The sequence below is a fragment of the Mus musculus genome, chromosome 11 (assembly GCF_000001635.26).
Source record: "Mus musculus strain C57BL/6J chromosome 11, GRCm38.p6 C57BL/6J".
Taxonomy (NCBI): domain Eukaryota; kingdom Metazoa; phylum Chordata; class Mammalia; order Rodentia; family Muridae; genus Mus; species Mus musculus.
Genome location: NC_000077.6, coordinates 32,456,493 through 32,480,147, shown reverse-complemented (window position 1 = coordinate 32,480,147; position 23,655 = coordinate 32,456,493). Strand labels below are relative to the sequence as shown.

At 39.3% G+C, this 23,655-nt stretch overlaps 1 protein-coding gene across 2 annotated transcripts in view; it reads right to left on the bottom strand.

Moving 5' to 3' along the window:
- The window catches only part of Ubtd2 (ubiquitin domain containing 2), a 63,340-nt gene that overhangs the window by 38,562 nt on the left and 1,123 nt on the right, over positions 1–23,655 (bottom strand). The gene's annotated exons all lie outside the window — the stretch shown is intronic.

The following is a 23,655-nucleotide window of genomic DNA, read 5'->3' as shown; positions in this document are numbered from 1 at the left end:
GTAGTTCACATCAGTACTGCTAGAGCACACAGATTTTATACTATATCAGTTACTGCAGGTAACATGACTGTTTTTAACTGTAACAATATTTGCTCAGTGGGTCCAAATCCATTTCTGTAGTTAATTTTCTACTCTCAGAGTGGTGGTGGAGGTATGCCCTGTTCCCTGGGTATATAAACTGAGAACTTATTTACTGAATACATTCCCAGGCAGCACTGTCACCAGAGAACTGCAAAAACTTCAATACAAAGAATACTGCTAATATAAAAACAAACTGAAACTTGAAAAGTAAAAAGTCCACTAACTCAAATTTGAAACAGTAGAAATGGATCAAGGAAAAGACAAAATAGTAGGCCTGGAAGACAAGCTATATCAGCAATTCTCAACCCCTTTGTTGGTTGCAAATCAGACATCCTGAATTTCAGATATTTATTCTAAGATTCATAATTACAGTTATAAAGTAACAAGGAAATAATTTCATGGTAAAGAGTCACAACATGATGAACTGTATATTAAAGGGTCACAGCACTAGGAAGGTTGAGAACCAGTGAGCTAGATTAATTCCAGTCGTGCAGCACTGACAGAGACAGACCCACAAGCATCAATAGCCCTCTTCCATGTTATTTCCAAGCCTGTGCCAGTACCTCCACTACAAAGGTTAGTCATTTCTAACCAGATTCAGGATTTATATTGTTTTATATACTTTTAAACTTGGCTTTATTACTAGGTTCTCTTCTAAATTAGCATTTTTAAAATTTACTCGTGTGTGTGTGTGTGTGTGTGTGTGTGTGTGTGTGTGTGTAAGTGTGCCCCAGTGCAGTTGTGAAGTTCAGAGGACAACTTGTGAAGTCTGTTTTCTCTCCATTATGTGGGTCCTAAGGATTTGAGCTCAAATCACCAGGCTTAATGACAAGAGCTTTTTACCTGCTGAGCCATCTCACTAGCCTGACTGCTAGGCTCTTTTTTAATAAACATGCTTTAACTCCCATGTAAAAAAGCTATCCAACATTTTTCCATAAAATTAAAGATTCCTGAAAGCCTGACAAAATGTTTCCAAATTATTGTGATTTATTTTAAAATGCTTTGTTCATACTTTTGGTTCATCAAAAAACCCAAAACAACAACAACAAACCTGCCTTCATTTGTCAGTGATGGTGGCACATGCCTTTGATGCCAGTACTTAGGGAGGCAGAGGCAGGTGGATCTTTGTGTGTTTGAGCTCAGTCTACAGAGTGAGCTCCAGGACATCTAGGACTACACAGAAACTCTGTCTAACACTCTCCCCCGGCCCCACACAAAAAACCCCAACAACTTGCATTCACTGTGTATAGCTGTATGTGCTATGATTTTTTAAAAGATCTATCTATCTATCTATCTATCTATCTATCTATCTATCTATCTATCTGACTGTGACAAGCTCTCCCACTTTGTTTGAAACAGGGTCTCTCCAGATATCCCTGGCTGTTCAGGAATTCATTTTGCAGACCTGTATAGATGTGCTTGACAATGGGCATGCACCACCATGACCAGCTTTTTATTTACCTCATTTACTGCATGTGAATGCTTTGCCTGAATGGAATGTATATGCACCATGTGTGTGCCTGGTGCCCAAAGAAGACAGAAGGGGGCTTCAAATTCCCTGAAACTGGAGCTACAGGTGATTGGTTGTGAGTTGCCATGTGGGTGCTAGAACTGAACCCAAGTCCCAGCATGTGTGCTACAGCCCTAGTTATTTTTGTTTGGTTTGGTTGCTTCAATTCTTAATGTTGAATTAAGGACAAGAGGATATTCCTGTCATTTCTACATAGTTTGTTATTGAGATTGACTAAAAATGCTACCTTCTCCCTTAAATGGGAAAGTATGAACAAAATACTGTATCTATGGGTCTCCATTAAAAAATAAAAATTATGAGCCATGAGGACAGTAACTTTAAGCTAAAGGACAAGTAGTATGCTCAATAAAACCATAGCAAAACACTTTTCAAAACCAAGCAAAGACATGACAACTCAGAGTCAGGATGCATTCAGAGCACCAGATAAGGCCTTCCCCCATCCCACACCATATGCTATTTAGCTAGCAGTTAAAATATTAAGTATGGAGAGCAAAGAAACCCTGAAAGCCACAAGAACTTGACAGTCACAAAGGCAAAGCTATCAGAAGTACAAAATTCTCAGAGAAACCCTGAAGCTCTGTAAAAGAAATAACAAAGAATTCAAAATGTCAGGGGGCAGGAGGATCTACTTAATATTAGAAAGGTACTGAAGATATGGAACAAGGAAATAATACACCCAAGAAAAATATTATTAATTACATAAAATGTAAGTATTAAAAATTCCAAATTATACATGTTGACAGAATAAAAAAAAATAGCTATCACTCTCCTATGTCCACAAGAGGCACTTTTTCTATAAAAACACATAATGCAATCAGAAGATGGAAAAGTATATAATACATGAATTAGTCAAATGAAAGATATAACACCTACATCATTTACAGAAGATAAAAAGACTCTAAGATAAACTTTTACTAAGGATCTAAGGATAAGTAAAAAAATAAAATACTGATATATTTGAAGGGAAAAATAGTTTCATGTTGTTGTCTTTGTTTTTTATTTTTGTTTTTTTGGTTTGTTTGCTTTTGAGACATTATCTTCCTAGGTAGCCCAAGCTGGCCTCAAACTTCTGTTGATCCTTCTGCTTTGCCTCCAGTCCTCAGATTACAGATGTGAGCCAGTGTCCCTGCTTACTGGAGAAACAGTTTTACAGCAGGGCTGGAGGCTTTCAGGTGGGAGTGGGGGAAGGTGAGCAGGTTTTACTATGTAGCCCTGGCTGTGCAGGAACTCACTACATAGACCAGGCTGACGATGAACTCACAGAGATCCACTTGCCTCTGCCTCCTGACTGCTGGGACTAAAGGCATGTGCCACCACACCTGGCTATTACTCTATTCTTAATAAAATTTTAATAAAACGTCGAAACAGAATATTTATCAATAAGGAAATAGAATCTAAACACTATAATCTGACAAGACCTAAAAGATACAACACATTCCATCAAACAACAAAATATATTTTTCTATCTACCTGCTAAAATATTCCAGCATGTACTATCTCTTATAGAATAAGAATCAGTAACAGAAAGAAAACTGGAGAACTTGTAAACACAAAAATTAAACACACAGAGTCTAGAGCAATGGATTGGCAGTTAAGAGCTGCAGCTCTTGCAAGAGGACCTGGGTTCAGCTCCCAGCAATCACATGGCAGCCTACAACCATCTCCAACTCCAGTTCCAGGGGATCCAATACCTTCTTCTTGCCTCTGAGGACACTGCATGCACATGGTACTTATATCCATGCAGGAAAACACCCATATACATAAAATAAAAATGGACAAAATATTTAAAGTAAAATTAAACATATGATCACATGAATCCATCTAGTCACTACAATAAAACACCTGAGGCAAACTAACTTAATAAAGAAGTTTATTTATCTGAGAATGGCAACTCATGACTGTAAATTCAGGAGGCAGAGGGAAGAGGATCATCACAAGTTCAAGGCTAGTCCAGTTTACAGAGTTCCAGGCTAGACTGGACTACCATAACACCCTGCCTCAAACACACACACACACACACACACACACACACACACACACACACACACTTTATTTAGCTCAGTTTGAGAGATTCAAAGCACAGCACCAGTGTCACAGCTTAAGTGTCAAACACCAGGAGCATATAAGAGAGATCATACTGAAACCAAGCCAGAGAACAAGCCCAGGGCCAGCAGTCCTAACAATTCACTCTTAGGAGAATTGTTCTGGGAAACCAACCTTCCCTTTCTAGGGCAGAACCTCCCGAATGACTTCCTAGAACACCCACCTTTTAAAAGTCCCAAACATGGGACCAAACTCCTAACACAGGGACCTTTGTGGGCCAAGACTGAAACCATACTAAACCATAGCAAGAACTAATAGGTAAAATAAGCCTCAGGGAAGTGAGAAAATGCATGGAGCCGAGTGGGAATGAAAGCACAGTAACAGTAAGACTCATCGATAAGGACCTAAGATAGCTCAGCAGGTAAAGTCACTTGCTGGCAAGACAAAGCCTGACTTGGAGCCCCAGAAACCACACGGTAGAAGGAGAAAACCAATGCCCTCTTCTGGCCTCCATGGCTTCCTGCACACACAGGCTCAGATGTATACACATAAATAGATTCATCTTTTCTAAAAAGATGACCTGTGACCTTTCAATAATCCCTTAACTGCAGAGTAAAAGACAGAAGAGTAACTATGACAACTCATGTCTCATTTACCCTGCCTTCTCTGACCCACCCGAAGCTCTTCAGGAATTAGCACAACTATCCCTTACTGCTCTAGTTGTTACACTGTGGGTAAGCAAATAGTAACTTGCAACACATTTTTGGTTTTCTCATAAAAAATAATAGCCAAAAGAGAATCCTTATCAAGCAGAATACCATTACCACCCACTAAATCCCATGATAACCTTACTGTAACTTCCGTTTAAAAACAAGTGAACTAAGAATGGCTTGGTGGTAAAGAGCACTGACTGCTCTTCCAGAAGTACTGAGTTCAATATCCAGCAACCACATGGTAGCTCACAATCAACTGCAATGAAATCCAATGCCCTCTTCTGGTGTGTCTGAAGGCACAGACAGTGTACTCATATATATATAATAAAATAAATATTTTTAAACAAGTCTTAATTACTGAGAGATGACTGACTTTGGAAACAAACTTATAGATGTAAAGTACTCAGGTAGGGATGATGAACATGAGAAATAAGGCATATCTCACAGGACTGTTACAAGTATTTGTGTTACTTTTCTTGTGACTGACAAAATTTGTTTTGGTTTAGTTTCTGGGTCTAGCAGTTCCTTCATGAAAAGGAACACATGGCTGCTGGGGAGGCTAGAGCTTGCAAAGAGTGCTAATAACAGACATCAAGATGCAGAGACCAATCTGGGTCTGGAGGTTCATGCCTGTAATCCAAGCACTTGGAAGGCTGAGGTGGGAGGATTGCCATGAATCAGAGGCTAGTCTGGGGTACAATAGTAAGTTCCACATCAGCTGACAACAGTGTGGAAACCCTGTCTCAGAAAATAAAAAGAGGGAAGAGTAGGGGGAGCAGCAGACACAGGAAATGGGGACCAGGCTCTAACACGTAAAGTCTCTGCCCTGTGATCTACCTCTGCAAGTCAGCCTCCACAAACCTCCAAAACAGCACCACGAAGTGGGTAGCAGGTGACTTACAGATCCAATCACACTACCATCTTGGTTGACTTTAAACTGGCCTTGTCTTAGCCTTTTGAAGTGCTAGATAACAGCTGCGCATGAATTAGTATTTTCAAACTGTGAGAAGAGTGCCCAACAAATAAAAAGCAACACACAAATGTCCACCAAACTTTTTTAGACTATGTGTACCTCAGTTGTCCTCCTGAGAAACATGTATGCTCATCTCCTCAGATAATCTCTTGTTCTCAAGTTAACTAATCAGGCTTGATTGGGTAGTCCATCAGGTCCCAGGGGGTCTTCCTATCTCCACTTCTCCAGCTGGGAGTACAAAAATGGTTCCACCATGAACAGCATTTTTATATGTTTTGGAACTGAAATTAGGTCCTTATGCTTACAACGAAAGCACTTTACTAACTGAGCCACAATCTCAACTACCCCATTAAAATTTAAGAATAAAAAACAAACGAACCATACAGCTAAATGAGATTGACTTAATCCAACTGAGTTTCAAAATTAGACTACTAGACAGATTATTCTGCCTCATAAATTAGGGGCATTACATGAGTAAATGTTCCAACACAGGTTTATATGACTTCCATTCACCCTCCCCAAGTAAACCTACATTATCAATTCATATGCAAGGTCTCAGAGAGTCATCAAGTTTTAAAGGTAGCAGCTGATGCTAAGGATGGCACAGGAAACCAGCAATGACCTAAAACAAAGTGCTGCCAGACAGCTCATCCCAGGTTCCACTAAAAATGTACTGAGCCCACCAAGGGAAAAAAATTCTAATTGTTTCCTAAGATAAATTTGCAAGACTCTTTTTTTAAAATTAGATATTTTCTTCATTTACATTTCAAATGCAAAAGGAAAGTTCCATTGTCGCCCCCCCATTTCCGAATTGGGGAACCTTTCGAGTGTGAGGAGAACATGATAACTACTACACTACAGAAACAACATGCAAGACTCTTGAATCTGAAACTTTTCCTATGTTTGAAGAATTCCAGTATCTACTAGGGTCCTAAAGAACACGGGTAAAGACATTTACTCGATGTTGTATTCACTTGTCAGTCTTTCTGAAATGGGTTTCTAAGTGCAGTAGTATAATGCTTGCTTAGCAAACAGAAGGCCTTGTGTCAGATCCAAACTATAAAATAAATAACTCCCTAAAATGACAATGAAGCATTAGCCCTAAGCTCTTATATAATTCAAGCAAAGAGCTTACAGATAATTTATATATAATGTATAGTATATGCATAATATATATAAACAGTATATTATATGTACATGGAATCAAAGCTTCAATTATTCTTTATCTAAAAGGAAAAGTGACCTTAGAAGTCGTTCGGTGTGAACATCTTACCAAGTATTGATTAATTTAGCAATGTTACAATAAGCTTTTAAGCTGTATCAAGAGTAAATGCAAAGATATCATGAATCAATATTTTCCTATTAAAAATTTATAGTATTCAGGCTCACAAGATGGTTCAGCTGGTAAAGTGCTTACCATGCAAGCTTGACAACCTAAGTTCAATCTCTAAAACCCATATAAAGTTAGAACTGACTCGATAAAGCTGTCCTCTGACCATCACAGGAGTGCTGTAGCACATATATGCCATCCCACATTATAACCACACAGGAATGAAATAAAACAAAATTTAAAATTTGTAATATATAGTACTAAGATTTCCTACAAAAATAACCTAAAAATTCTTTATTATTCCCCACTTATTACTAAATCAGAACTCTCTGTAAAACCTGGATTTTCCTTTTCATCCTAATTTTCTCCCTTAAGTATTTTATCTGAAAAGTTATCTTTCCCCATGTTGTAGTTTGAATAAGCTTGGCTCTTGGGAAATGGCACTATTATGAAGTGTGGCCTTTTGGAGGAAGTATGTCACTGTATAGGCAGACTTCGAGGTCCTAGGTTCAGACTTGTGCACAAGAGACCCTCCTCCTAGCTGCCAGTGAAAAAGTCTTCTCCTATTTGCCTTCAGAACAAGATATAAAACTCTGGCTCCTCCAGCACCATGTCTGCCTTGATGCAGCCATGCTTCCTGCCATGATGATAATGGATTAAACCTCAGGATTAAACCTGTAACCCAGCCTCAAGTAAATGTTTTCCTTTATAATAGTTGCCGTGGTCATGGTGTCTCTTCACGGGAATGGAAACCCTAACTAAGACACCCAGTATGCTGATACATAGTGAAATGCCCTAAATCCAACACTTCTAGTATTTGTCCTTGTTCCAAACTTTAAACCTTCACCACCAAAGTACAAATTATGCCACTATCATTTATTTCTTAGAAGCTGAAAGATCGTATACTATAGGAAAAGGGTTTTTTTTTTCAGTTATTAATTTATTTTTTCAGTTATTTATTTATTTATTAATTATTCAAATTATAGCATAACTTTTGCTAGGATCTCTAGTGTTGGTATATAGAAAGCAAACAGACACAAGATTTCATTTTCTACCCTAACAGCAGCTCCAGAATAGAAGTCTAATCTACTTGTATTTTATGTACATGAGTGTCTTGCCTGAATGTGTACATGTGCACCACATGCATTTCTAGTGTTGCAGAGGCCCAGAAGAAGGTACTGAATCCCTTGGAACTGTAGTTACTGGTGGCTGTGAGCTGCCATGTGGGTGCTGGGAACTGAACCTAGTTTCCCTGCAAGAGCAGCAAGAGCTCTAACTGCTGAGCCATTGGCCCGGCTCCTGGCTTCATTTCATTCCAGTAGGAAGAGATGAGCCATGGTTCCCACGTGGAGCTCATGTTAGAGCCTACACCATTACTTGATGTTTATTCAGGGACCTGAGCAGCCAGTTTCTCAGTTCCTTTTCACTGTGACATTCTGTTATATGCAATGGCACATACCATCCTTTCATTTTGAAATTAGGAAAATGTAAAGTATATAAAACCTGCTCTGAGTCACTGAGGAAGTCATCTACTGAAGATGCAATCATTACAACAACGGTGGAGGAAAAAAAAAACCCAACCAGATTCACAGCACAGGGTTTGTCCAATTAGCCTATATATTAATTTCTGGCAGTACAACAACAATAACCAAACACTCAGAAGCTCTCTATTGAACATCAAGTGAAATATAATCCCAGAGTAATCTCCAGGCCTAACACATGCTTTTAAGCCTTGCTTGGGAATAGGGGAAGAGGATCAGGAGTTCAAGATTATCTTCAGCAACACTGTAAGTTCTAGGCCAACCTGGGATCCATGAGACCCTGTCTCAAAACAAAAATAAAAATAAAATTTTCACAGGCAACTGTTTCAGGCAGAAACTAATTGGTGACTGCCATATACAGCACAAGTATGACATCACAGGCTCACCAGAGACCCCTCTGCCCCTACTCCCATGTGAGACACTCTAGTAAGCAGGATGACCCTGCCCTTGTCAGGTGTGAAATCAGAAGGCAGCCTTAACATCCCCATCTGGATATGATGATGGTGCAGTAAAAACAGAACAAAAGTTATCACATATCTTATTAAATATCTCATACAGTATGTTATAGCTAGAGTATGAATGAATCCTAACCTATATTATATGGTTTTATTTGTATATATTCCCCTTAAAACAATTCTCTAAACATATACATGAAAGAAGTTGTGCTAAAATGAAAAGCATTGGCCAGGCCTGGTGTTGCATACCTGAGATACTAACTGAGGGGTTGGAAGGGTGGACACACAAAGATCCTGACTTTGAAGCAGTCCTGAATGACAAATGAGATTCAACTTCAAATAAATGAAGGAAGGAAGGAAGGAAGGAAGGAAGGAAGGAAGGAAGGAAGGAAGGCAGGCAGGCAGGCAGGCAGGCAGGCGATATAGCTCTCTGTGAAGCATCTGACAGCTATACATGAGGCCATGGTTGGATTCTCATGCTGCATTAATAAATTATGTAATAAAAAGGTAAAAGACCAGTTATGTCTCCTAAGTTAAATTACTTTTTATTTTAAAAAATGCCAAAAGACCATTGCCAACAGACATTACCCTGATTCCTGCTCATCCACAAAATGTCTATGAATATGTAATATATGTAAAAATATATAAAATTTCAGATATATATTTTTTAAAAGATAGAGTCTCAGGTATCCCAGGCTAACCTCTACCTTCTGGGCTGCCTCTAACTTATGGGTGTGTGCTGCTACACCCAATTTTACGCAATGCTCAGGTTCTGGGGCTACCCCTGGCCTGAGAACACTGAACTGTGCTTTCATAACGATATTTACTCGCACTGGGTACATATGAAGCCTGAATTTCTACTTCATTTAACATAAGCAGATTTAGCTGAAAGGCAGCTGACAAGAGTCTACTGTTCCACTCAACTAGGTAAGTTACAAGTATAATTAACTTTCTGTTCATAGCTAAAGCAGCTTCACAAGGTTTCCTAAGGATGACAGAATAATATAAAACAACACATAAAGTAAGCAGTGAGACCTTAATGAGCAAATTAGATCACCACTTTCTTAGTCAAATGGGCAAACTTATCCCAGACTTAATTACAGTGAGGAGAGTCTCTAAAAGATAATGGGCTTTTGTACAACTAAGAAACCAGTTAAGAAAATAATTTCAAAACCCAAATGAAATAAAGCCGTTTGAAAGCTTTTCATTTTCCAAATGTCACAACTGTCTACCTACTACATTACCTATATAATCAGTGCAACTATCCTAGAGCCTACACAAACTTGAGAGAAATGATAAATCGGGCAAAGTGCTAACCTCCTATAGCTTCTAAAAGGATTTTTTTGGGGTGGGGAGGAGAGACAAGGTCTCCTGTAGCTCAGGCTACTCAAGCTTGATATATAGCTTAGGATGATCTTGAATCTCTGCTTCCTCATCTTTACTCTTGAGTACTAGGATCACAGGCATGTACCACCAAATCTAGTTTTGTGCATTACTAAGGATCAAACCCAAGGCTCTGTACATGTTAGGTAAGCACTCTACTAACTAAACTATATCCCTGAACTAAGAACTTTCAAAAACTAATTATAATATATTGTGGGAAGACACCAAGCTTGCTAAGAAGGTAAAGACATTTGTGGCCAAGCCTGATAACCTGAATTTAATGCCCAGAACTCACATGGTGGAAGGAGAGGATAGATTCTATCAAGCTGCCTTCTGATCCCTACACAATATACCGTGGCACATAGGTGTACACACACACACACACACACACACACCTCTATAAAACTCAAAAAAAATGTAATTTAAAAAATTTAAGCTGGGCGATGGTGGCGCATGCCTTTAATCCCAGCACTTGGGAGGCAGAGGCAGGCGGATTTCTTAGTTTGAGGCCAGCCTGGTCTACAAAGTGAGTTCCAGGACAGCCAGGGCTATACAGAGAACCCGTCTCAAAAAAACAAAATAAAACAAAAAAACCAAACCAAAACAAAACAAATTTAAAAATAAAGCCTGGCACACCTTTGATCCCAGCATTGGGGAGCAGAGGCAGGTGGATCTCTAGTGTTCAAGGCCAGCCTGGTCTACAGAATGAGTTCCAGAACAGCCAGGGCTACAAAGAAAACCTGTCTTGAAAACTCAAAAAAGAAATAAAAAAGAAAAAGCTTTAAAAAATTAAAAATGTATCACAAAGAAATGCTTTTTGTTTGTTTTGAGGCAGTCTTCCTATGTAGTCAAAGCTGAACTATATAAAACAGGTTGACCTTAACTTTTTAACCTTTCTGCCTCTGCCTTTTGAATGCTGCCATTATACCTGTCTCGTGTAACAAACATAGTAAGAACATTGTGCTAGGTATGGCTAGTAGCACAGGCAGGAGGACTGCTCTGAGTTCCAGGCCAGCCAAGTCAGACCCTGTTTTAAACACCAAAATAAAAAACTAAAAAAAGGAGCAGCACCAAACTGGGCATGGTGGTATGCAAACCTTCAAGCCCAGCACTCTTGATGCAGAGGCAGGTTCATCTGAGTTCAAGGCCAGCCTGATTATTCACAGATGACAGTTGAGTTCCAGGACAGCAAAGACTTCATAGTGAGACTCTGTCTCAAAACAAAACACCCCAAAACAAAACAAAGGTTTTGAGAGAGAAAAAGACCATTACCTACTTACTTGGAAGGTGCAGATCTCAGGACACACCTCTGATATCCCTTTGTTTCATTTGACTGATCCACTTTTTGGAAGCCATGGCTGAGTTTTAATAAACATAGCAGATAAAACACTTCTGGATTCTCATCTGATTCTGGTTCCTACCCGCTATCCTCTCTGTCCTCAGTTCTGGGAATTGAAGCCAGAGTCTAGAGCATGCATTTCAGAGTCTAGAGCATGCATTTCAGAGTCTAGAGCTACATTTCTGGCTTTGGTTCCTCCATTCTATGCCATAGACAAACCTGTCATAGACCTCTAATCTATCAGGGATTTTCCATGAACTTCCTGAGGTTAAGCAGAACACAAACTTTCCTCAATAATAGGCAAAGAACTAGAATAGTTTACATCTGTCTTAGGTAGGGTTTTGTTGCTGTGAAGAACACCATGATCAAGATGACTCTTTTTCCCCCACCCCCCAAGATGACTCTTATAAAGGAAAACTTTTCATTGGGGCTGGCTTATAGTTTCAGAGGTTTGTTTAGTCCATTATCATCATGGCGGGAAGGTGAGAAGCATGGCAGCGTCCAGGCAGACATGAGGAGGAGCTGAGAGTTCTACATCTTGATCTAAAGACAGCAGAGAAGTCACACTAGCCAGATGTGAAAGTTCCCTGCACCCACACTGACATACTTCTTCCAACAAGGCCACACCTCCTGATGGCGCCACTCCCTATGGCCAATCATTCAGACGCATGAATGTATGGGGGCCATACTCATCCAAACCACCACAATGTCTGAGAGGAGAAAAGTAAAGCCATGGAAGAGGTAGAGAGAGTGAGCCTCACAGCATCAAGCTGCACTCCGAGTCATATCATAAATAATGAAGCAACTGCACTCTATGAAATACATCATGAAGCCAAAGCTGCTCTGGAAGAGAAAGACCCGACTGAAGTCTGTTCCTCGTCTGTTAAAAGTCCTGGGGAAAATGAACTGAGGGCAGGGATGGAAAGGAGTAAAGAAGCTTCCAGAATCCCTAAGAAGACTATTAAATACTACAGCCACTCAAGGCTAATTTTAATGCATTAATCTTTCCTTTGTTCAACATCAGTCTTTTTAGAATTTAAATAAAATTGGCATCATGTTTCTCTAAATTGAGTAAACCTCTTAACTGACCCACTACTTTTCAGTATCTCTAAGACACTCTGAATTTATAATAAAACACCTAACATAGTAATCACAGAATAAAGAAAAACTGAAGTTATGTCAGACTTTTTCCCTAAGATCTCATTTTTTAAAACTGGCTTCAAAGAACTCAAGGGAACAAAACAGCTTCCTCAGCATGGTCTGGAAGACTTTCTATTTCAAATTTTTTTTTAAAAAAAGACATCCTTTTATGTAGACCTGGCTGTCCTGAAACTCAAGAGATCTGCCTGTCTATCTCTTCAGTGCTGGAATGGAACTGCAATACAAAGCTCCACAAAGTCAAATTTCAAACATAAAGGCCATCATGAAGTGGGATGGCTTCTGCTAACGACTGGGAAGAGTTTCTCTTGCATCTGTGCATGTGAAATTTAGGGAATGCTGCAAATATGCTGTTGATTGTGATGCCTTTTGATAACATGGTGCATATTTACCCACACATGTAACACTGTGCAAGTGAGCACACTAACATAGTACTTAAATATCTAGGTTCCATCAAATGCCACCACAAACTCAGATGCATCTATAGTCTATGTCTGTACCAACACTGGAAGAAAACAAACAGTGCTCGGGGAAAACAAGGTACTGTATGCCCTGTCACATACACAGTAACTGTTGAATCCATTTCAGTGAGGATGATTTAAACTTTATATGAGACTAAATCATTTCTTTTTACCTTCTTGTGAATGAAAAATTTACTGACTATAAAACTAGAATAAAAGAATATTAAATGTTGAACCTGGCATGCAAGTTACAACTAATAGGTTAAATGGGACAAAAGCCTAAAAAGAAAGCTCCATTGCCAAAGAAATTGTTTTAATCTACTGATATTATCCAACATGCAAAAACTAGGAGCTGGGAAGTCAAGGGATTCACCTAAAGTCATAATGAGAAGAAGAGGTAAGTGGACCCGCTCTCAAGGGTCTTCTTTATACTATATGGTCCTATTAAACAAAACTCCTGTTGCAGAATCAAGTAAGGTCTTCGATAAAGGAACTAGTTACTTTCAAATACCATTATAGGAAACGTGCCACACACTGTGCTGGAGCCTCAGGCACAGAGAACTAAATGCTCTGTCAAGGGCAGCTTACATTCTAAGAGAAATAATATTCAAGAATAACCACAACAGATTATTTTTTAAATAGGGGTAGGAGTAAGGACAGTACTATAAGTAGTGAATGGAAGTTGTGAGGATGACAGGGGATAAAGGTTTAGACTTGGTCAATAATGCACATTATACTAATGTTGAATACAACAGAGAAAATGTGAAAAATATGAAACCACTGTAGCCTGGGTACATTATAATTATCTTGTTAAAATTAGATCTACCTGATTTCCAGTTTTTATTAATCATTAATAGCACCAATGATTAATAATCCTCTATCAAAATCAGACCTACCTAATTTCTAGATTAAGGAAAAACTAGAGGCTACAGCACAGGAAAATGAAGACCCAAGGTCACAGATAATGGTCCGTCTGTAAAATTCTTTTTAAAAAAAGTCAGTGCCAAAGAAGGAAAGGGGATTCTAGATTTTAAAAAGACCGGAGAGAAATTATATGCAATGTCTAAATACCAACAGGATCTCAATTTTGGAAAAAAAAAAAGTTATATAAAGGTATTTGGAAAGAAATTGGAGAATCTAATTATGGACTAGATCTTGGAGAACAAGAAGGATAATAGTTCCAAGGTTAGGCATGATCATAGTACCATGACAGGAATTTTATTTTTTAGAGGTACATGCTGGAAATGTATAATGCCTTGCTTAATTTCAAACAGTTAAACCAAAGAAAGACATATCATATAAAGGAAAGTGTAGCCAATAAGATCTATTAGCTAAATACACAGAGGAGAGCATTTACCTGTTTGTAGAGTACTCGTCGCCTGGTATACTCACAGCCCTGGATTTGACCCCCAGTACTGTATGAAACTGAATGTGGCAGCGCACCAGAAAGTCAGGAGATAGAGACAAAAGGACCAGAAGTTCAAGGTTATCCTTAACAACACAGCAAGTCACAACCAGGCTGGGTGTGGACAACAAGACCCCCAGACCCCCAAAAGGGAAATGTATTTCATAATGTGTCTAATCTAAGTGGCAGGCAGCAAACAACATTTTGACTGGAGAGATGACTTAGTAAAACACATAATGTTCAAGCATGAGGACCTGACTTAGAACCCAAAAGCCATGTAAGAAAATACACAGGAATAGCACATGTCTGTAATCCCATCTCTGGGCAGGTGGAGACAAGAGCCCCTAGGCGATCTAGCCAGTTTAGCCAAATCAGCTAGCTCCAAGTTCAGCAACAGACCTTGTTTCAAAAAACAAGAACTTTGTATTTTCTCTCTCCCTTCACAAGCTTCCTTCCTCTCTAAATGCTCCTAAAAGCTTTCTTTCCCTAGATCAGTATCCGAAGAGAACACTAGTCTGCCAGTCATGGAAACCCGCCCTCCTTAAAACAAAACAAACAACAACAACAATAAAAACCCTCTTTTTTTTTTTTTTTTTTTTTTTTTTTTGAGACAGGGTCTCACTATGTAGCCCTGGTTGGCCTCAAACTCTCAGAAAGTCCACCAGCCTCTGCCTCTTGAATGCTAGGATCAATGGTATGTGCCATCACACCTTGCATGATAAACAAATCTTTTTTTAAAAGTTGGGTATTTTTTTAAACTTTTTATTGATTCTTTGTGAGTTTCACATCATTCACTCCAGTCCAGCTAATCTTCCCATCACCTCATAGTTGACCTTCATCCTTACAACTTCCCCTCTAAAATAAAACACACACATATAACAACAACAACAACAACTAGAAAACATTTCATCATGCAATCTGTAGTATGTCACTGTGTGTCCCACACTATGTCCCTGAGTCCACACATCTTTTCTTGCCAGCTCCGCTGTGTTGCCCAGTCAAGGCACAGGACCCATTCTCATAGGTGCTACAGCCCATGAGGGGCTGGGACAACTCTCCTGCTCTCACACCATTAGGGCTGGCTCACTCATGCCTTCAATATCAGGGCAAGCTCCACTGCATTGCCCAGAAGTGCAGGGCCTGAGTGGTATAATCTGTGACGGGGCAGGACTAGCTCTCCTGCTCTCATGCCCTTGTACCTGGCTCTCCTGACCACTGCAGGTAGGAGGCCATCATCTCCACACCCATGCCACCTCATTGCCAGGTAAGTGCCAGGGCCAGCTCTCCTAGGCTCTTATCCTTGAGGCCAGCTCACCTGTACCCCCTCCACAGCTCTCCTGTGCTGCCCAGGAGAGGGACAGGACTGGCTCACAGGCTCTTTTGACCCCAGGGCTATCCTACCAAAGGAGGTGAGGGATGAGGGCCGGCAAGGGGAGGGGGAATAAGCAAACTTTCATACCACTTCTGTTTTGAAGCTTTCTGACCCTGCTCCTTGCTATTCTTTGAATTTTCCTAACATTCTCACTGCTGTGGAGATTTTTAAAACCTTAATTATTTAAATGTATGCCTCCTCCAGTAACAAACTATTTGATTATCTCAGAGTTGGCCTTGTAGCTCTGGTTACACAGATAGCTTCAAGTACACGGAGTCAAAATAATGGAGGCCTGCTATTTTATTTAAACATTTCAGGAAAATCCAGGAATGGTGGCATATGCCTGTAGAGTTAGATACTATCCTGGTTAGTGTACAATGAGCCTGTCTGAAATAAGCTTTTGAAAGAAGCATTTTAATTCCCCTAGGAAATAAAATGTCTACCCTAAGTGAAGGGTATAGTCACGACTAAGTAAACTATATAGCCCAAAAGCATGGATGCTATACGAGCCAATCAAAGCTGTATGCCTGAGTAGATCTTAAGTCCAGTCTACAATAAATGCATAATTACCTAACTGTTTTCCTGGGATGGTAAACACTCAATTAGAAAAGTCCCAAATCAGTCCATCTTTCAGTCATAGGCTAAGGCTATACTTCAGCTGGAAAATGCTTACCTCATATGCAGAAGGCCCTGGTTTAAATCTCCAGCACTACAAAACAAAAATATACCTCAGCCAAGTCTTAAGGAAGTATTTATCAGTAATATTCCACATCAAGCCAAACTCATATAGTTAAATACTTCAGTTTCCTCAGATGTCTAGCTTAACAGAAATCCCATTTCTGAAAGCAGCTGCTATGGTTTGAATATGAAATGTCCTCTATAAGCTTCTGTAAAGGCTTGGTCCCAGCTGGTCAGGCTATTTTGGGAGGGGGTGGAAACTTCAGGAGATGGGGCCAAGAGAAAAAAAGGCAGGCCATCTCCCCCATTCTCCTTCTCTCTCTGCTTCCAATCTGCAGGGAGGTAAACATCTTCCTTTACACTCTCTCATAGTGAAGATGCTCCCTCTCACTGCAAGCCCAAAGTAATGGAGCAGCCATGAAGCCTTTCTCCCTGAAGTTAGGTCATGCCAATGCAAAAGTATCTGACATGGGAGCTATGGTGGAAATTTTAAAAATGTTACTGTACACATGCAAAAATATGGTATTTTATATTACAACACTCTATACCTAGCAATATTTAACACCCTCTGCTCAATGTCAATATATTTAAAACAAAACAAAACAAAAACCTTGGGCTAGCAAGATTAGCTTAGTGGGAAAGGCACTTTACCATCTGATAATACAAGCCTAATGACCTGAGTTCATTTCACAGAACCCACAAGGAGATAGGAGAGAGCTGACTCTCTACACAGTTGTCCTCTGACCTCTGCATACAACACTCACCCACACAATAATAAATACATAAATAACACGAATCTTGCCAACTGCAAGTCAAGTAACTAATGCAAGATTAACACACAGACTGCTCCTGACCAACACACATGCATCTTTAAGTACAAATGCATTAGAAATTCTCAACCTACTGTTCCTGAACTATCAATCAATCATGAGGATTTGGTGGTAGCCTAATACTGTCCAATAGGCAGAAATATGGCAAGGATAGTGAGGGGTCAGGAAGAAGATCAGATGTGGCACTGACCTAATGAAGATAAACCACACAGTCTGTAGTAAGAAAAATGAATCACTAAACTCATCATCTCCAACTAATTTGATTGTATTTCTTAACCTAAATCAACCCAACCTTTTTCTTCAGCAAGAATTCACTTTGCCAGGCTAGAGGGATGGCTCAGTGGTTAAGAGCACTGACTGCTTTTCCAGAAGTCCTGAGTTCAATTTCCAGCAACCACATGGTGGCTCACAACCATCTGTAATGGGATCCCATCCCCTGTTCTGAAGACAGCTACAGTGTACTCACATACATAAAATAAATCTTAAAAAAAAAAAATTCACTTTGCCTAAAGCTAAAAGAAATAGACAATTTATTTATGTAAAAGTGTATTACTAGTGATTAGCACTCAATCATTCTCATTAAATACTACTGTGGAGTAAAGTACTGTCACAACTAGCTGTGAAAGCTTTGTATTACAGCAGGAAAACCAAGATTCAACTAAAATTCCTTCCATAAAGAAGGGATCTGTACAAAAGAAAAAAGGCAATCAAAGTCAGGAATACACACCTACCTATAACTCCCAGTATGCTAGAGTTTCTGTTAAATTCCTAAACTCCGCCGTCATGGTTCACACCTTTAATCCCAGCACTTGAGAGGCAGAGATAGGTGGATCTCTGAGTTTGAGATGAGCCTCATCTAGAGTACATTCCAGGACTGCCAGGATTATACAGAGAAAACCTGTCTCAAAAAAACTAACTAAATTCCTTTCAGACCTGGCTCCCACCTATTCCTCCATTTGGGATGTTCTCTCTTCCAGTGTATGAACATATCCCTTCTTTCATTTCATTTTGTTTTTTAAATATATAATTTATTTTTATGTTCACTGGTGTTCTACTTGCATTTATGTGTCAGGGTGTCAGAAGCCCGGGAACTGGAGTTATAGACAGGTGTGAGCTGCCATGTAGGTACTGGGAATTGAACCAGGGTCTTCTGGAAGAGGTACCAGTGCTCTTAACTCTTGAGCCATTTCTCTAGGCCCCCAATCCCTCTTTTTAGGCAAATTCTCACTGAAACCCAAGCTCATCTTGGATTTACTATATAGTTAAAAATGACTTTGAAAACAAAACAAAAAACAGGAATTCTCCTTTTCTTGACTACAGAATAAATACATGAATAAAAAAAAATGACTTTGAAATTTTGATCCTCCTGCCTCTACCTCCCAAGTGCCATGACAGCATGTGTGGTTACCACACTTGGGTTTTAAATTTAGAAGCAAAATATAAGGTGCTAGAGAGATGGCTCAGTGGTTAGGAGCACATACTGCTCTTCCAGAGGACTCAAGTCACCCATATCAGGTGACTCAGAAACATCTGTAATCCTAGCTCCAGAGGGATCCAACACCTTTGGCCTCTACAGGTACCTTCACAGGTGCAGATACAAAATGAACAAACTCAAGTGCACGGGGGGGGGGGGGGGGGAGTGGAAAGGAGAGAGAGACTAACAGACTGACCGACCAACCAACCGACTGACTGACTAGCAGCTCTGGCTGTCCTCAAAAATCAGAGGTCTGCCTGCCTCTGCCTCCCAAGTAGTGGGATTAAAGGTGTACACACCACACCCAACCTAAAACATGTTTTGAAAACCAGTTTGTTCTTTATTCTGAGTATTTTGTTGTTTTTTGAGAAAGGGTCTCATGTAGCCTAGGATGGACTCAACCTAGATATACAGATGAGGATAATCCTTGAACTCCTGATCCTCCTGCCTCCACTCCCTCAGGTACTGGGATTATAGGTGTGTACTATCACACCCAGCTTCTGGCCACTTCTATAGCTTCTCTTCCCATACTGCTAAGATTACTGTTTCCTTGTTATTCCCACAAGCATGTGTGGTTCCAGGACATTACAATATCTGTCTATACTGTACTGCAGTTGTATCATGTGTGCATATTATACTTTCCTAAAGAGGGCTTTTGAAATAATCAAGAAAAGGATCAAGATTCCTCTTTTAGGACCAATGCTTTTGTTAACCTCAGAAAACACAACCATCATTTCTTGTTCAAGAAACTTAAGTGGAGCTGGAGAGACGGCTCAGTAGTCAAGCTACATGGTGGTTTATATCCGCCTGTTAACTCCAGTTCCAAGGATTTAGCCCTTTTCTGGCCTTTGCCAGAACCAGGCACACTTGCAATGCCTATCTATATACATATGTATATATGCAGGCAAAGCATTCAAACACATCAATATAAATGCTTTTTAAATAATTATTTAAAAATAATATTATTTAAAAAAGCTAAGTAGAGCCAAGAGAGAGTCGTATACTCCTTTCTCAGCTCAACATTTGTGTTAAGGCAGGAGGATCTTCCATTCAAGGCAAGCCTGGGCTATAAAGCAAGATCCTGTGCTTGAGGAGCGTAGCTCAGTGATAGAGCCTAGCATGTGCGTGGCCCCTGTATGCACTGAGGAAAGAAACGCTTAAGTGAGTTTATGGAAAAGACCACATTGCTAATAATCTTCCCCAGATTAAAGGAAGCAAGCCTGAGAGTTTTCTATTTCTAACTGAAAAGAGAGAGTGTACCTTAATGGACTAATGAATATGAACTACTACTTACAGATTCATCCAGGGATAGATATATAAATATATTTAGAACTCAAAGAGGAAGCGTTAGCCATAAAAGAAAATTAATTGGACTTTATTAAAATTACAGACAATTGTACAAAAAAAAAAAACCCAAAAAACAAAACAAATAAGAACTATCCAGAAAATGAAAAGATCATCCACAGTATGGGAAAAACATTTGCACGGATGTATTTGACATAAAGATCCCAGCATCAGAGCCAAAGGCTTGGGTAGACACTTTCCCCAAAAGTATATGCATGGCTATCAAGTACATAAAAAGATACCAAATAGCAGAACTCATCAGGGAATTCAAACCAAACCTGAAGGACATGGCATTTCAAAACCTCTAGAGTTGCGATGTCCTGAAAAATGGAAAATAACAAGTGCTGGTGAGGAGGGAGAGAAATTGCAGAGAGATTTCAGGTAGGAATGTAAGACAAGTATGGGCTCTATAAAAAAGTCTGGCAGGTCCTCAAAAAGATAAGTAGAATCGTCATAATTCCCCAACAGTTCTACTTCTAGGTATTTTTTTTTAAAAGAAATGAAAATATATGTTTATGCAACTGAAGCTCACAAATTTATTATTTGCACCAAAATGTAGAAACAACTCAAATATAAAGCAAGAGGCAGCTAGGTAAGAGAAATGTATACACACTTACAACAGGATATTATTCAATCATAAAAAGATTAAATACTGACACCTGCTATTAGATGAGCCCAGAAAGATTATGTTAGGTGAAATAAACCACAAAGGAAAGACTACTATGAGATTCCATTTATATGAAACATTCTGAACAGGTAAACATCATTTAAAAAAAAAAAAGGTGCATTAAGAGACTGAGAAGAGAGAGACATAGCCTCTGAAGAAAAGAAATGTGGATGTGGATGGTGATGACAGTTATAGAACATTGAACTGCATTCAAAATAGTTATCAACATGTGGTGGCACACTGCATCTAGCACCCAGGAGGCAGAGGCAGGCGGATCTCTGAGTTTGAGGCCAGCCTGGTTTACAGAGTCAGGAGAGCCAGGGCTACACAGACAGACCTTGTCTTTAATAACAGTAACAAAAACAAACAACAAAAAAGGTTAATACCACATTTTATGGTAGTTTCTTAAATAAAACAAGAAAAGGAGGAAAGCTTTTTTAATTTCAGTCCTGAATAAAAAACTCTCACTGCCATTCTAAGCATTCTATATGACATGGAGGACATTATTTAGTTTCTTCAGGCTTCAATCTTCACCTACAATATAGGTTGACTGATATTCATCTCAAAGAATTGTAGACTCAATGCATCTATTAACCCCTTAGCACAGGACTCGTTACATAATAAATACCAGATAAATACAGTAGATTTTATAATTCCAAAGACACTGTTACTCACTGAGTAGGTGTCTGTAAGGCTGCTATAAATGGGTATCTGAAAGAACTCCATAACGATGCAAAGACATCCTGAAGTAGTGATTAAGGCAACACATGTCCAGCACTTGCCTAGCTTCCTGAGAACCTAGGAACCTGCAAATACCAGAACTGGTTCTCTTGGGTGTCACTAAAGAGCTCACTAAAGAGATAAACTTAAAAAATAAGCACACTGGCTTGTTTCCAATTAATTGTATTGATGCTCTCCTTAAATATTTATTTCTAAAAAATCATAAAGGGACCAGAATAAAGGCTCCAGAGTTCAATCCCTGGGACCAACATGGTAGAAGAAGAGAACCAAAAACTGTCTGTCCTCCATTTATATTTGCAACACACACATACCCTTACCCCTTGTCTACAGGTCTTAAGTACCAAGTCCAGCTTCACAATGTTATTAAAAAGAGAACCATAGAGAATACGCTATTTAAAAATGCCTCAACCATGGAAGACTCAAGGAAATGAAAGTGTGGGGAGTACATTAGCTAATCTTGAATCTATAAGACCTGTCTTGTTTCAAATTCGGCACACACACACAAAAAAAGCCTATGTACCTTAAAACCCAAACCTGAATTCTAGATAAGGTAGACCAGAAGAACTCTAGATAGCATAAAAAACTCAAACAGTGTGGTGTACGCCTTTAATCCCAGCACTCGGGGCTGGCAAGATGGCTCAGTGGTTAAGAGCGCCGACTGCTCTTCCGAAGGTCCCGAGTTCAAATCCCAGCAACCACATGGTGGCTCACAACCATCCATAACGAAATCTGATGCCCTCTTCTGGAGTGTCTGAGGACAGCTACAGTGTACTTACATACAATAAATAAATAAATCTTTAAAAAAAATTATAATCCCAGCACTCAGGAGGCAGAGGCAGGCGGATTTCTGAGTTCAAGATCAGCCTGATCTACAAAGTGAGTTCCAGGACAGCCAGGGCTATACAGAGAAACCCTGTCTCAAAAAACCAAACCAAACCAAACCAAACCAAACCAAACCAAAAAACTCAAACACAAGTCTTAGTGTGAAAATTAAGCCATCACCATAGTGTTATAATGTTCTGTAAGAATTCTCCAAATTCTTTCACAGAAGTAATCTACCTAAGATGACTTTTTTTTTGGATATTTTATACTCACATTAAAAATACTTGGATCCAGAAGGAAAAGGAAAATACAATATCCAAGTATTTCAGATTATATCTATTATGAGCCAGCTGACTTGGAAAGGCTAGGGTCATTCTAAAATGGTGGTGCTCACATAGCACTATGAATGTTAACCATCATGAAATACATCTGAAGGCTGCATTATACTCCATGTTGATAAAAATCAATATAACCAGATTAAAACTGCTGATGTTTGAAAAGCTAAGATCTTTGCTAACACCCTTAGGAAAAAAGTCATTCCCTTTCAAACAACAACAACAAAAAAGAACTGCTAACATGTTAAACTGAAACACATATTACAGTAACTTTTTGTTGTTTTTTTGGTAACACAGTTTTGCTATGCAGCCAGGTCTGGCCTGGAGCTTAAGATCATCTAGCTCCAGCCTTCAGAGTTGCTGGCTCCAGTTAGCTCTTACCTCTCATGACAGTAATGGAGAACAAAGGCTTCCAAAATTAAATTCCAGAAAGAATTCTTTTATCCCCTACAGACCCGTCTTCTGCCAGCTACATCAGGGCTATCCCGTGTCCTTTCCCCAGAAGAAAAAGACGGGGTACTCCCTCTTTTAAAACTTCTCTTTAGAAAAACTGCAGATTATGGTCCAGAAAACTTAAATGTTGAAAGAAACAGATATTAGAGCTATCTAACTGTAGGCTACTGGTAGAAATTATCTAAAGCTAGGATTTCATGCTTCTAAAAGCTCATGCTAATACTGTGATTGGATCCTAAGTTGCACTGCCAAAAGGCTCAATCTTAAAGGAATATTATAATTTTAACATATGTCAAAGTTATACTGAATGCTAGTAAGTACTAGCATGCTTAACTGGTACCATCTGATCACTGATCTGCCCTCAGCCCAGTGGTATCACGCCCTTTCTACACTTGGGCTTTGTTGTCAAAAGGACCTCACCAAGTAAATAGGCTGTGACGTGAAATCCACTACAAAGGAGCATTTCCATGGACTACTTTTTCACGACAGTTTTCACTGAGTTCTCAAATAACTTGCCCAACATTTA